Below are 16,614 nucleotides of genomic sequence, written 5' to 3' on the forward strand. Positions count from 1 at the left end.
GGTTTTTCAAAAGTTATGTCAATGGGAGGACTACTTTAAGTCGGTTTGCCCGAAAAATTGAGGAAGCCTTGAAATTGAAAGTGGAGGAGGAGACCGCGAACAATCACGATTGCACGCAGAAACCGTATAAAATTGAGTGCAACTTACTTGTTGAGCAGGTTTTCCATAAATTGTATACTAAGAAGATATATAAGTTGGTACGTGACGAGGTAATTGGGTTAATTTATACGAACGCTGATCCGCCGAGAAGACTTGGGCATAGTGTGACATTTAACGTTGAAGATAAAAAAGTGGCGCCATTTGGTAAGTGTAAGAAATACTGGGTTGATATTGACAGAAGTGTGGACCGCTCAAGTGCTCATGTAAGTTATTTGAGTTCAAGGGTATACTGTGTCGACATATTATTAGATGCATGGTTATCGAAGATGTGAAGGTGATCCCGGAGAAGTATATACTTGATCGATGGCGAAAGGACTTGGTTAGAGAATACGAGACAATCAAAACTGGGTACTATAATCCGGAAGCCTCAGCTCGTGCGAAGAAGTCGTTGGAGGTAACTATAAGGAACCATTACATTTCCACACTAGCTCTTCGAGACGATGAAACTTATGCAACATATGATAGATTGACTTCTGAATTAATTAAGGAGTTGGAGGGGATTGTTGGTGTTGAAACTATAGACGCCTATGTCCCTGGCGGTGTTTCTTCTAGGGTATGGGGTCATAGAAGGCTACAGCCCAAGGAATGCAATATTAGATATATGAAGAGGAAGGCGCGAGAGGGAAGGTGGTCTGCAGGATCCTGTTGACAGAAGAAGATCTGGGAGGGTACCAAAAGGCAAGAGAACTCCCGATGGTCGAAAGAATAAGAAGGTGAGTAATATAGTAATTGTTATTCATTGTTGTACTAAATTCTTTACTCGGCTTTTTTGCATAACCCTCTAAATAACGTCATAATTTTTTGAATTGCGAAAAAACTAATGTTCCAAACCCATTCACCGCTAATGAGAGCAATCATTTAAATACTGCATGTAGCGAGTTTGGTGCATCGCAATCTACTCCTACAAGACAGTTTGGTGCGTCGCAATGTACCCCTACGAGGAGCCAGTTTGGTGCGTCGCAATGTACCCCTACGCGGATCCTTTTTGGTGCGTCACAATGTACCCCTACGCGGAGCCAGTTTGATATGTCGCAATCAACTCCTACAAGGAGCGTATTTGGTGCATCGCAATTACCCTCACCTTATTCTACCCCTAGCAGAAGCACATTTGGTGCATCACAGCCTACTCCTCCTTTGCATGCGATGGAAGGAGATGTTAATCGATCGATGTATGAGTCATCTTACGAATTTTACCGTTAGTATGTTTGTCATGTAAATTGCATATGAATGAAATTGCATTTTGCATAATGAAGACAATCATCTACTTAATGAAGTCTAATTATATTGACCAAGTTTAATTTCACATACCATAAGTTTAATTCCAGAAAACATGAGTTTATAATTACAAAATTACATACCAATTTAAACTTAGAGCCCTAATAGATCAACTTAAAAGTAAATAAAGTCATGGACAATATCGCCTCTTATAATCATTGTCGTAGAAGAGGTTCTCAGTACGCACTTGCTCTTCAATACGTTCAATGGTCGGGCCTGAGTGGAACCACCAGGTATACCATCCCCTTGTTGCCTTGCTCACAGAACGTTTCCACCACCGCACTGGGTATTATATAACCCACCATCAAGTCCTCATTAGAACCCACTTCGTAAGCGGATGATCTCTCATCTGTCCCTTTGAGGATGACCTTTTCTTTTGGATACGCAACTGAATTTGGAACATTCCTAGCCCTTCTAAGAAATCTTTCTTCCTCTAGTTTTGTTATTTCTGCCTCCCAAGGACAATCCGGATTTGAAACCGCTTGTCTTTTATTTGGATGTTGAAACTTCCACCAGAAAGGGTCGCACTTCCGTTTTCTGTTCATATCCATAATATCTTCGAAAGATTCCAGTAAGATCAAACATGCATAAAGATTAACGAGATACATGATGTTACTCAAAACTCACAATCATCAATCCTTAAAACCTAAACCTCAATATATGTAGAACATGCATATTTGGGGATTACATATCATATAATCAGAATCATCAAGACATCAATATATGAAGAACAAGCATGCATCTTGGACTGACTAAGCAACAATAATCATTTAAACTTGTACAGAGTATAAATTTAGGGCAAAATTTGTATACAAAGAACAATATTCCATCAAGTACTTCATCTTCTACTGATGAAGTCATGAAGAACAATAATTCTTTAACATATACGGTAACATACATACTTGTTAAATTATTAATAAACATATTTAAGTTTAAATGTGAGATCAAACCTACCTTGTTGATAATGATGAAGAAGTAGGCGTGATGTAGACGTTATCAGACGGTATGTCTCTTCAACTTCTCTGTTCAGTCAGTTTATATGGGGAAGTGAAATGAATGGGTGCCACTTTGTTGTGGGATATTAAAATAAACGATTTGTATTTTTATTTTATTTTTTTATTCAAAGACAATATGAACATGATTATAGGATTATACTGTGGCAGAAAATTATAAAAAAAAGAGAGATAAGATCTTAACAATATTGCGTTATTTTAATAGCTTTATGATACGGATATTATAATATTGCATTATGTGATATGATGATCTAACAACGAACGAAACCTACTTAGATAAACGTAAACATTATAACATTAATATATTTTAACTTCTGTGAAATGATCTAAAAAGAACGAAACTTACTTAGAATAAAAAACAAACAAGACATTTCCTAATTGAATATTGTCCATTTTCATGGACAATATGGTGGTTGTGGCCAACCACCACTAATTGACATTTTATACTTCTTCGTTTCATCACGGCCACCTTCGTTATGGTACCAACTGCCCCATGCTCTGCAAACCAGGGCAGCATTCAGCCTAGTTTCCGTATCGCATCTTGGCAGGATGTAGGACATGATAAGGTCCCTGCACGAACCAACTCTGAATGCCGGTGATGTCTTGTTGTATCCCTTGACCTTATATTTATTTGGGGTATAGACCCTTGGTTCCCACCTCATTCTTTTGTATGGGTAAACAACTTCCATTTAGGTTTTTTAGGGTTTTTTGGTTGTGTTGATGGAATGGTTGACAGAGAAAAAAATTTATGGGGACACATATATATATAGGAGATGGAGATGGTGTCTTTTCATTTTTATACTCCATATTCAATGGTCAGTTTTACGTATATTGTATAGGTTCAATGTACATACGCCGTACGGTCCGTTTACTACGTATATTGTATAGCTTCAATGTACATACTCCATATTCTCTGGTAATTAATTTGAAGATGTGTGCGAAATGGTCCGTTTACTACGTTGTCTTCACGTGGAAATGCAATTCGTTAATTTAAAGTGTATACAAACAAATTTACATAAAATTAAACAAGTACGGTTCTTAATAGACTTCCCCGATCAGTTTCTTAATGATGTAACTGCTCCCGTTATTTTGGTGACCCAACATAAATCCTAACGCTAACTTACGGCACATTTTACCGTCTTTCTCAAGTTCTGCCAAGTTTCCATCAGATGGATATAGTAACTTAAGAAAACGGTGCATGACGTAAGTTGCTGAATCCCCCTCAATTGCCACTCCTTTCTTCTCCTTCAGTTGCCATTTACTGCACTTGAGCGAAATCCCACCGGCCAAACTTGTTGCTTTCTCCAACGTCCTTTTCTGAAAAAACATATAGAAAATTCCATCTATTAGCGTTGTGCTATTTATGCTTTAGTAGTACATAACATATACGAAACGTTATTAGGACATTAATAACGCTTGCTTACCACGCTTCATGAACATTCGTGTTGTCAATCAATCATCGGTTGTCTTGTAAAGGCGTCGACTTTTACACTTGTTCACCACATACAACATCCAGAGGCCATCAACAAATACAGGTACATGGAACTAGTCAATAAACATGGAAGGTTCAGGCACAAATAAAAACAAATACGAGTGAGGCACAGATAAAACCATCATGCATGCAAATTTATGAAGAAAAGGCACTTACATGGGTTGTCTCACTCAGTTTAAACCCCTTACTTACATCTTTCTTTACTAGGGTGGCCATATTCGGCATGAACTTATGACAGCCTCTACCCTTCACAACCAGATAAAGCATCTCCCCCTACATAAATTGAAGAAACATGTAGTTCTAAGATTGTACATTACAAAGTTAGTTGAATATGTCTCACAATTTACCATAAGTTTTGGACAAAGTATGTAGTGTTGAGTGTCAATCGGATCTTCCATAAATAAAGTATAATTGATTACCCTTGCCAAAGCCTCCATTACCTAGTAAAAAAGTTAATCAAATTCTGATTTAGTAAAAATTAAACAATTAGTTAATGTAATTTAGATGGAAACCTTTTTCAACAACCTCTACACCAATTGGTTCTTCTCCAAGAATAGCTTGACGAACACGACGGACCGACAATTCAACTTCTCCGTCATTGAAAATTGAGTCGTCTTTGCACCTAAAAAATAACAATATGGACGATATCAAAGTACACAAAAACCGTATTATTTTATGAAAGCAACTACAGAATCCTAAAAATTCCCATGCACTAACCCATACGCAGCTTTGGCAGGATGTAGAACTATACGGCGTAGAAGTTTGTCAACCCTTTCATTGATAAATGTCTTTTGGTCCACATCTTCAACACTCAGCTTATTTGTTTCCTTTTACGTGACCTTTTAACTCGCTTACGTCCCTACCGTTGTCAGGCTGTACCTTCACCTTCTTCAAATCCACATCAACACCCATTTCCTTAGTCACCGAGCACCCTTTACCTTCAAGCCACTTTGGTCTACGATAGCGTGGACCTATTGGGTAAGGTTGGCCATAAACGACATTCCGAACAACATCGGACCTTCCAAAATGATCCTCTGAATCACCTACCCTATCGCCACTATTGCCTTTTGAATATCACAGTGTTGCCATGCACCCAATCTTGGCTCATCAACTTTCCACCTAAGGCCCTTACCCTCAAAGTTCAACCTATCAAGATAAATAATCTGCAAGTACAACACGTGATGAGACAATGCACGCTTATGGAGTGCAACTTTCAGGGAAAATTAACAACCATATCTGAAGCTATTCACAATAATGAGGAATCACTTACCATCAAGACTAATGCACACGACAAATACCATCACATGTACCTTCACCAAGATATTTTCACCATCCACTGTAAAAATGAACTTAGACCAATTCCATTTCCAACTTTCGAAAACGTAATCGTAAACAACCGCTCGTAGCGCTCTGGACTTGCAAAGTTGCTCTTCGTAGTCGAGAAGGACACCTAATACATAAAAAATGAAATGCCGCAAGAAAAGTACTCTACTTTTGACCTCAGATATACATGCATTGTAGATGAAGTTGTAGGGGACACCACCATAACATTCATAGTGTTTCTTCAATTCCTTAAACTCTAGACGCCTTGAAGACGTTTCTTCAAAGTCGAAGGCGTCATCACCATATGGTAAACCAAGCACCCACCCAATCATTTCCTCATCAACTTTAACAATATAATCATCACGAATTTTCAGTTCACAGGATCTAGGGTTCCACCTACGACTCAACCATGCCAGGAAAAAACGGTCCAAATGACTTGTTTATTTTGAGGTCAAGGATCGTCTGAAAAATGGACTGCTTTACCCACTGGATTTGATTACTATTTAAGTTGACAATGAGCTCCATTACTTTATGAGGATAAAGGCGCATTGGAGGATATCAAATTAAAGATAAAAAATTGGGGTTTTTATCGAACAAATTGGAATTAATAGGGAGTACTAATAGGGAGTACTAATAGGGGTTTTTAAAATTTAAATATTACCTTTCTGGGGCCAGATGATTTGTGAAGCTTCCTTGGCCTTCCACGCTTTCTGGGTTTATCGATGCTTCTATCCTTCGAATGGGTGTCCTTCAAAAGAACCAGTGAGATTAATTTTAGTACATCTCCTGCAATTAATTAGCACAAGGATTTACATGAGTATGAAATTAATTTAAAGACATACAGATTCAGTTTCGTCTCCGGATTTTGATTCATCCTCTTCATATTCGCCATCAGATTCTCCCTCGTTGTTAAGCTTCATGGTGAATACGGTTGTTCAATTAAATCTAAAATATTGAGTAATTAACAAATGAAAAAGTGTAAATAAAGTATGGAAATACGTTATCGTTGACGTCTTCAGCTGCTTTGGTCGAACATGTTACTTCGTCTTCTACTGTTTTGTCACCCATGTCTATTCCCTTGTTGATATCTTGACAACAATCTAGAACATTTCCCCAATATTCTCTGCCTACATCCATTATTTTCGACTTGGAGGGAAGTTAATTTTTTTAATTTTTCGCGAAATAGGGTTTTGAATTCTGGATTTGGGGGTGTCTTCTTTCGATTTTTCATTTCGGCGCTTTGAATGAATGTTTTCCCTATTTATTTTCCCTTTAATTTTTAAATAAATTTTTTCACTTATACCCTTGAAATATTGCAACTATGGAGGATGGATTTAGTGAAATTGAGGGGCATTATTGTCATCGACATTTTGTTTAAAATATTTATTTCTACCAAATAATTTGATTACGTTAAATAATGTTTAACCATATTACTTTGGACATTCTCCGGTACCAATTTTGTTTAAAAAATGTTTAGGTTTTAGGGTTTTAGGGTTTAGGGTTTAGGGTTTAGGGATTTAGGGTTTAGGGTTTAGGGTTTAGGGATTTAGGGTTTATGTTTAGGGTTTTAGGGTTTATGGTTTAGGGTTTCAGGGTTTAGGGTTTAGGGATTAGGGTTTAGGATTACCTACACGGGAATCATATTAAACGAAGAAACATTATGGAGTATGGGGTTGATATACACTACTGGATAACGTCCGTTACCAACCTGTATTGTGTTAATCATCCTACATGTGATGTTACAATCCTCAAATATGAAGCATTATGGATTATGGGGGTGACATATACACTACTTTCTATAACGTCCGGTACCAACCTGTATTGTGTTAATCATCCTACATGTGATGTTACAATCCTCAAATATGAAGCATTATGGACTATGGGGTTGACATATACACTACTTTGGACAACGTCCGGTACCAACCTGTATTGTGTTAATCATCCTACATGTGATGTTACAATCCTCAAATATGAAGCATTATGGATTATGGGGGTGACATATACACTACTTTGGACAACCTCCTGTACCAACCTGCGTAGGGATTACCTACACGGGAATCATACTAAACGAAGAAACCGGCTCAAGGGTGGCAACATTGTATTAATCATCTACATGTGATGTTACAATTCTCAAATTAGATTGAGCTTACTTATAAATCATTATTTAGTATAATTTATTTTAATATAATTAAAATTACTTATATTAACCATTAAACCATATAAACCCTAGAAACCGTAGTAAATGACCTATTTATCGTCATAACTATTTAATAGTTCTATATAATGTAACCTAGTTGCCTTCCCTATTAAATAGTTACATAACATACACTTTATTATCAACTCCTCATATCTACCCCAATATTTAAATCCAAATTAAATATATTATCACTACCTTCCGAAGATGATGTTCAATGTCGATAAAGGATTTAATGTCCAAAAGAATCCGAGATAGACATAATGGATGAAGATAGGAAGTCCTTTAAGGAAAATCACGTAGAGGACCAAAAAAATGCAATGGAATGGCTCTTTAAACGTACCCACACACTTGAAGAAGATGGTGTAAGGAGAAATCAAAGTCGTAACATAATTCTCAATCTGGAAGAGATTGTGAGAGATGGAATCTTTAATAAGTTAGCATTGGGAGATAAGAAGAATATGGCCGAGGTTTGCAAATCCTGGGCAAAATGGTTCCTCATTGGAACAAATGGTCCTAGGCTTGACAGAGTTTATGATCAAAGTTTGACATATAAACTCCGGCTAGGAACGCAAGTCGTTAGTCGAGGTGATTTAGATGTTAAGAGATACTCGCCTCTGTCATTATATGAACGGAGAAAACAACAAAAAGAAGCTTCCATCTTCATCAGAGAGTACAATTACTAAGTTATTTTGATTAATAATTTAATTAAGTTGGAGGACATGCATATTATGGGAACCTATCTAATATCTCTTTCTTATCTGTTGTTGTTAATTTGTTTTGCGATTTTCCGGGTTGATGTAGAAGTCCCTTATCTCGAAGCAATATGATGGTTTTATTGTCTTCTTTTGTATTTGAAAATCATTATGTATTGTTGACATTATCGTTTATGCAATTTCAAATATCGTTTTAATTTGTGTTCCATTATCGTTTCGATGTTTGAATTTCAATTCATGATGTATTGTTCACATTATCGTTTATGCAATATGAATATCGTTCTATTTTCTGATCCATTATCGAATTATATAAATTTGACTTAAGTTCATACAATTTTTTCTTTTTTAAAAAATTGAAGAAATAATCAAAACAAGTCATCAAGCTTCAAATATTTCAATATCGTTTCGATGATAATTTTAAAATTTCATGATATTTTTTTTAATCAAAAAAATAAATAACTACAAAAATATCAATGGACCAATTGAAAAAGACACTGAGTAATGAACAGACATTTTCATATAAACTTTATTTTTAGTTGCGAAAAGGTTTCTCTATTAACAAAGTTGTAATTAATTATAATTAAAAAAAATTTTGAGTAATCAACAGACATCTTCATAAATACTCTGTCTTGCACAATTATCCATATCAAATGTGATATTTTAGTCCCAAAACGTCTTTTCTTATAACAGTATTGATTTATTATAATTAAAAATTATAAAGTATTTACTTTTAAACGGTTCATATTAATCCCACTTCCCCGTACACGTCAACCGTCATTGGTCAATAAAAAGATAATTTAAAAAAGTTCTTACACGCGCCGTCCCTATTAATAGGCTCATTGGTTTACAATTTCCACCAATGGTCCACATTTCCCATTTTACTCATTAATCATATTAAATTGATTTTTAATTTTAAAAAAAAAATCCCACAAGTTAACTTAAAACATGGCGGATAAACGATGCCTCCGTGACAAGTTTGAAGAAGATAAAAGGAGAGAAAAGGCCATAAGACAAGAACCATGGTATTTAGAAGTGAAAAAGAGAAAAGTGGAACAACGTCAACGGCTTGAGAAAGATTATTTGGATTTCATTAGAAATCCCCCACAACAAATTAGTCTCGACGGTACGGATAAGAGGTCATCTGCATACCAAGTTGGTTCTTCTGAGGATTTGATGGTGGGGTATATATTACCCCGGTGCGGATGGAATGCAATTGTCGTGAGCAAAACAACCGAGCATGGCATCGGTGGTGGTTTCGGTCCGCGTGGCTAATGGAGGAGATGGAGGAAAAGACTAGAGAAGAATTGGACTTCTACGGCGTATATGATGGAAAATTATATTGTCCATGAAGTTATCTATTAAGTCTGTAATATTTTGGGATTTCATAATTAAGTTATTATAAGTCTTCAATTTAGTTATTATAAGTCTTTTACGGCGTATATGATGGAAAATTATATTGTCCATGAAGTAATCTATTAAGTCCGTAATAATGTTGTTTATGTAATATTGAGTTTCTAACGTTGTTAATATTTGATGGAATTGAATCATATGTTTAATGCAAAATAGTAGGAACTAGTGAATTCTAATATCTAATGGTTTTTAAATGTAGATACATGTAAAACGTAAACTTCTACAATAAAAATATATTTGAAATGAATTTATAATAAACCCTACCGATGCTTAAATTTTGTTGATTATACCTCTAAGACGTAAACTTCTACAAATATATTGGTTTGTGAAATTAACTTAATTTAAAACGTAAATATAACGATTTAGACAATTAATCCACTTGATATGAAAATAAACTCCATTAATGAAAGTTATGCATGCAAAATAGAAGTACAGCAATTGCGAAAGATACTGATAACCCCTCTCCCCCCCTCTCCCCCTCATAACTAAATTAATATTAATCCTTAGATTAAACCTTGTTAGAAGTGTAGTCTTCTAACAATTATATTTTCAGATCCATATTTCCTTTTCATTCCTCTCGTAAGAACATTTGGCCTTGGTGACGGCGTGTTAACTCGTTGGGGTTGCTAACCTTACACGGTTGCTCCTTCTAGCGCTTGGTGTCTCAACAATATCATTCTTGACCGGGTAGAGAATGACATCTTCATCGATTGGCCTTGCAACATCAACGACCCCGTTTATTTCCCTCGTGTACGGTGATCTCTTCTCGGCTTTGACTCGAACATTAGGTTAAACTCCTCCTCGTACATGTTATCTAGTAAGCGATTTGGAGTTCTAGGGATTCTAGAAATTGCGTTGGATACTGCAATTTTTCCAGATTCCTTGAGCATTTCCCTCATGAACATCCTTAAAGAAAGAAGATCAGCCATGTGGGCCTTTCTTTCCATCGACATTGTTTTGTATAGAGTAATAAAAGGATTTTTCTTTGACTTGAGTGTTAAGTTGTGTGTAAAAAAATGGAGGGAGGTGATTATTTTATAGTGTAAGCTTTCCCTCCATAATTACCCTAATGTAGTAAAATTTCCCTCCAAAATTACACTTAATGTAGTAAACTTTTCCTCCAAAAAACTAAAGGCCAATATAGTAAATTAAAAGTAACATATAACATTAAATCTAAAATATTGGATACAATTTAAAGAAAATTAACCACTATCTTTTTTTTTGGAGTATAAGATATACAATATATACATATAAATAACCTTCCTTAAATTCGATTTTCATAAATTTATATTTTAATCTAAAAGGCCATTGAGTTCTGACATTTCTTTAATATTCCAATGTTATTTCATGATGATATTGTTCTTTTTTAAGCTTCAAGTAAATTGTGTTTCTTAAGTTCCCTATGTAATCTTTATTATGTCATCTATTTACGAGGTAATGTGTTTATTAACCTAGTTTTATGCGTACGTTTTTGGTAGTAGGTTTAATATTTTAGTATACCTAATTTTGTTCATCAATAATTTATTTTGTAACAAAATAAAACATAAGTTTAATCCTAATAAAGAAAGGAAATAGATAACAATTGACCGAGACAGATGGAGTATGACTCAAATGTTATCTAAATCTATTTTGAGTAATACAAGAAAAAAGGAAATAGATAACAATTGACCGAGACGGATGGAGTATGACTCAAATGTTATCTAAATCTATTTTTAGTAATACAACAAAAAAGGAAATAGATAGCAATTGACCGAGACAGATGGAGTATGACTCAAATGTTATCTAAATCTATTTTGAGTAATAGAAGAAAAAAGTAAATAGATAACAATTGACCGAGACGGATGGAGTATCAATCAACTATTATCTAAATCTATTTTGAGTAATACAAGAAAAAAGGAAATAGATAACAATTGACCGAGACAGATGGAGTATGACTCAAATGTTATCTAAATCTATTTTTAGTAATACAACAAAAAAGGAAATAGATAGCAATTGACCGAGACAGATGGAGTATGACTCAAATGTTATCTAAATCTAGTTTTAGTAATAACATTTCAAAGAATGAACCCAAAAAGGAAATAGATATCAACTAACAGACAAATTTATAGTATCACTCAATAGTTATATTATGATAATTTTAGTAATATTTGAGTAATACACCCAAAAAGGAAATTTAGATATCAATTGACAGACAAATATGGACTATGACTCAATAGTTATCAAAATCTATTTTTAGTAAATAACATTTGAGTAATACATCCAAAAAGGTAATTTACATATCAATTGACAGAGAAATAGGTACATAAACCTAAGATCGAGACGAAATGAGTAAAACTTTTTTTTTAAAAACAAACCCTAAAATAAACCTACCCTAGTAAAAAAAACCCTACAAACCCTTTTTAAAACCATACCCTAAAATAAACCCAACCCTAAAACCACCAAAACCAACCCTAAAATAAACGTGACGTAGAAATAATTATACTTAACAAACACTAAATACAACCCCAACCAACCCTAAAACACTAGAAACCCTAAAACAACCAACCCTAAAATAAACCAAACCTAGAAACAAAGCGCCATAAGTTAGACCTACTACTTCGTACAAAAAATAGTTGATCAATTAAGTTGTATAAACGAACATTGTCTGGTATTGTTCACTTAAAATAGATATCATAATATTATATTTGGTATCTTTTCAATTAATTTAGTTTCATGTAACCTTTCATTATCTGATACATTCTTCAAATAAACAGTTGTGTATTTAAGGCCACAGACCCATTACGGTCACGCATCTTAAATAAATACCTTATGCTTCCAACCTAAAAGACTATCTCAAGTTAAATTAAACATAATTTAACATAAAAAAATATTCAAATATGAGAATTGTTGACTGTCGATTTCATTCAATCAATAGATTGGAAGAGGACAAACAATTGTTCAAAGAAGAATATATCGCCAACAAAAAGCGCTCCATGCAAATGGATTTCGATGTTGAATATAGTGTTGAAAGAAACCGGGGAACGGGTTCACCTATTACCGAAGTCCTCGGCAATGTGGATATTATGAGTACTCATATATTCGATGAGGTTGCCACAAAATGATAAGAAGAATGTAGCAGAGGTATGCAAAGCTTGGGCTAAATGGTTTCTTCTTGGAGACCATGAACCATCATTTATAAGAGATTACCGTCTGTCCTTACGCCGAGAGGTGAAGTTTGGTATCCTTACTATAAGAAGAGGGACTAATTTAGTCAAGGAATATTGTCTATGCCAGGGGATGAGAGACCCAGTAACAAAAGATTTGTTTCATCTTGACCAAAGGCTTGCCATAATAGAGGATAGGGTTGCAAGAATTTTATCAAGGGTGGATCAAAGAGTTTACTAAATAACTGTCATGGATCCTTTTAATTTCAAGTAGATTCATAGTCTCGTTTGGATTTTAGATGGTCGAATTTGTTATGTTCCTATTTTCAATTCAGTATTAAGTCTTATCTACCAGTTCGATTTTACGTTTCAAATCCTTGCACTCTTTAATTTACCTTCAAATGTGCTAAATTAAAGTATTTAAAAATTATGCCAATTACAATTATTTAAATAATTTCGATCAAAATACAGCAATGGTACGCCAACAGTCACCAACTTATTTTTTTATATTTAATAGAGCAATGGTGAAGCAACGGTAATTAAAAAGTAATTTTAAATTAAATTTATATTAATTTAATTTAATTTAATTTAATTAATTTCTTTGATGTCATGGTAGTAGAACAGTCACCAACTTAATTATAAATAGTGGGGAGCTAACACAAAGTAGCCATTCTAAAACATAACTATTCCTCTCTTTATAAACTATTTCACCTTTGATCTTCTCTCTAAATAAATCAACTAAAATTTTTAGAATGAGAAACCTTAATGAATTGTTAATTGAATCGTTGCTATTTTTAGAAGAACAAGTTTCCAATCTTCGTGAACTCGAGTTCAAAGCAATGAAGGTGGTTGTCGGGGCGATTGAAACTCGTAACGATTGTTATTTAAGGGGCCTTAAGGAAACAGAAAAGGACGCGGATGATTTCATCAAATACGTGTTGGGGACGTATGAAAAATTTAACAATCTTAGAAAAGGGTTTGAAGAGGATATTGACGCTCTAAAGTTCATTATTAATAAGGATTAGGAGACCTTATTTTATTCCTGTTTGATATTTAGTTATATAATTATGTTGTACTTTTTTTTAAGTTTATCCTGGTATTATTTCTAAATTAGTTAACATTGTTGGGTTTTCTCTACTTCTACCTCTTACATTAGGTGTATCATTCATTTGATTTCTATGCAAGTGGCCATTGTTTGCAAGGTAAATGAAATTGGCAATCACCAACAGTCATAATTTATGAACCAATTTGTCAAAAATAAAAATATAAATAAAAACGCAAGTGGCAATTTTTTTTAACTATTCAACGCACGGTTCTCCAAAGGTCATAAATTCAATTATAAATATTAGGTGGTTAACATCATTCTAAAAGAAAACAATTTAAAATAACAATAGTTATCTCTTTCTTCTCACTAAAACTACAAAAGATTTCAAATGCCAAACCTAAGTGGTATGTCAATGGGTTTGATCGCCAATTTGGAAAAAAACATTCAAACGGTACTTGAACAAGAGTTGAGAACGATGAAGATGATTGTTGGTGCGATTGAAACTCGGAACTATTGTTATGTACAAGGCGTTAAGGAGATTGAAAAGGAAGCGGATGATCTCATACAATCCTTGTTTGTTTCTTATGGAAAATGCATCGACCTTAGGAAAGAACTTGAGGATGATCTAAACGCTTTAAAATCCTTAAATTAGTAAGGATTAAAAGAAGTGCTTAATTAGATATTCATGTATTTTTATAATATTATTATGTTGTACTTTTCTTATTTAAGTTTATCTTAATATTAACTATCATGGTTGGGTTTTCTCTTCTACCCCTTTTATATTTTGTTCGATTTTGAATGTTAACTATGTGACGTCATTTTAATTTTGTACTTGAACAAGAGCTGATAAATAAATATCGCTTTTAAATACTCGGAATTATATTAATTACGTAAGATTTATTAAAATACAATTCATTGTACCGGAAGATTAAAGGACAAGTTGTCATTTCCTATAAACATATTAATTTTAATTCAACTTCCACTTGTTAATTTTAATTTATAACTAAAAATCCTCCTGTGTGGCATATGAAAAGACACGACCCACACTTTATTTATATATATGATTCATTTGTATATTCAAGAAATCCTAACCACATCTACTACCCAAGCCATTACCTAATTTGATTTGTCTATCAATATTTCAAACCCTAAACCTTTAAAACCTAAACTGAAAACTTCCTTCAAAATAATGGATCGGAACATTACCAAAACATTGATTACAATCGAGTACAACAAATGTTTCATAAATCGCTTAGAGGAAATCGAAAGGAAGAACAACCTATTCCTTGTTAATGTTCAGATCCCACTCAAGGTGGCCAAAGATCGTGGCTTTATGCCGGAGATGGAGAAGATGCAGGCAGATATTGCATCTGCTTTACGAGACCTCAAACTAGCAAAGGAGGTGAAGATCAAAATCATGGAAGAGAATGCCTCACTAAGAGCTTCTATTTCTCGTTTAAGTTCTATTTAATTTAGTGGGCATGCATGATGTCACTTATATTAAGTATGTAAATTTTAAATGTGGGTTTTTAATATTTTCCATTTGAATCAGTTTTATTATTATTGATTTCATTTGGTTTCGATATAACATATGAATATCTATTAATAGTTAAAAATGTGGATTGATTTTCCTATTAAGTAGTCCGTATAAACTATTTTGATTTGACTAAACACAACACAAAAAGAATTACAATTGATTTGATTTGATTATGTGTGTCGTGTAAGCAAGCAAGGCAGAAATCTAGCATGCATGCATGTTGATTTGACTTCCAATTGACAGGATTTAAACACATCATCACTAATAAGAAAAATAAAAACATTTGTCTTTCTCCCCATTATAAAAGTAAAATGGCACTATTTTACATTCATCTACAAAAATAAAACTACCTTTAGATCTCATATATACTTGTAAGGAGGACTCCAAACTTGTTCACAACTCTTGTGTTACTAATTCATTCATCAAGGTATTTAACCATTCATTCCTTTAAATTAAATCGTTTGTATAGTTTACAATTTTTGCATGTATGCCACAATCAATTTAATAAGTCCTCAATCATAAATATATTTTAGTTGAATATAAACGGTTTATGTGGTATGAAAGGTTGTTATATTTGTTTCTTTTTACATAACGCTTTAATTTTTTTAATTGAATATAGACGGTTTTAAACATCACTAATTACAAAAATTAAAAAATTGTCTTTCTCCCCATTATAAAAGGAATATGGCAGTATTTTACATTCATCTACAAAAATAAAACTCCCTTTACAACACAACCCCTAGATCTCATATATACTTGTAAGGAGGACTCCAAACTTGTTCACAACTCTTGTTACTAATTGTTTGATCATTCATCAAGGTATTTTAACCATTCTTTCTTTTTTACTGCTCATTTCATCAAAATATTTAACCATTCTTTATTTTAAATGAAATCGTTTGTATAAGTTTAAAACCGTAAACGATTTTTGCATGTATGTGACAATCAATTTAATAACCCGTCAATCATAACTATTTTTTGATTGAATATAAACGGTTCATCCAATTTTCCTTTTACATAACGTTTTATTTTTAATTTAATTAACTAGTATGAATTTCAGATGGTTAGACAGTTCATTCCTATATTAGTACAATACACTATCAATCGCAGAATCAAACTCACTCGGTTGCGAGAGATTGACACTCAGTTGGCCGATCTAATAGACCGAGCGGAGGTGATAAAGCAGCGGGCAATAAGTAGAGGGATGAACGACGTGCAGGAAAATATGGAAGCTCTTATACATGAAGTGAAAGCTAATCGTGAACAAGGGGTGATTGAAATCCAGAAAATTGAGTTGGAGCTTCATCAAC

The sequence above is a fragment of the Silene latifolia genome, chromosome 7 (genome assembly GCF_048544455.1).
Source record: "Silene latifolia isolate original U9 population chromosome 7, ASM4854445v1, whole genome shotgun sequence".
Classification (NCBI taxonomy): domain Eukaryota; kingdom Viridiplantae; phylum Streptophyta; class Magnoliopsida; order Caryophyllales; family Caryophyllaceae; genus Silene; species Silene latifolia.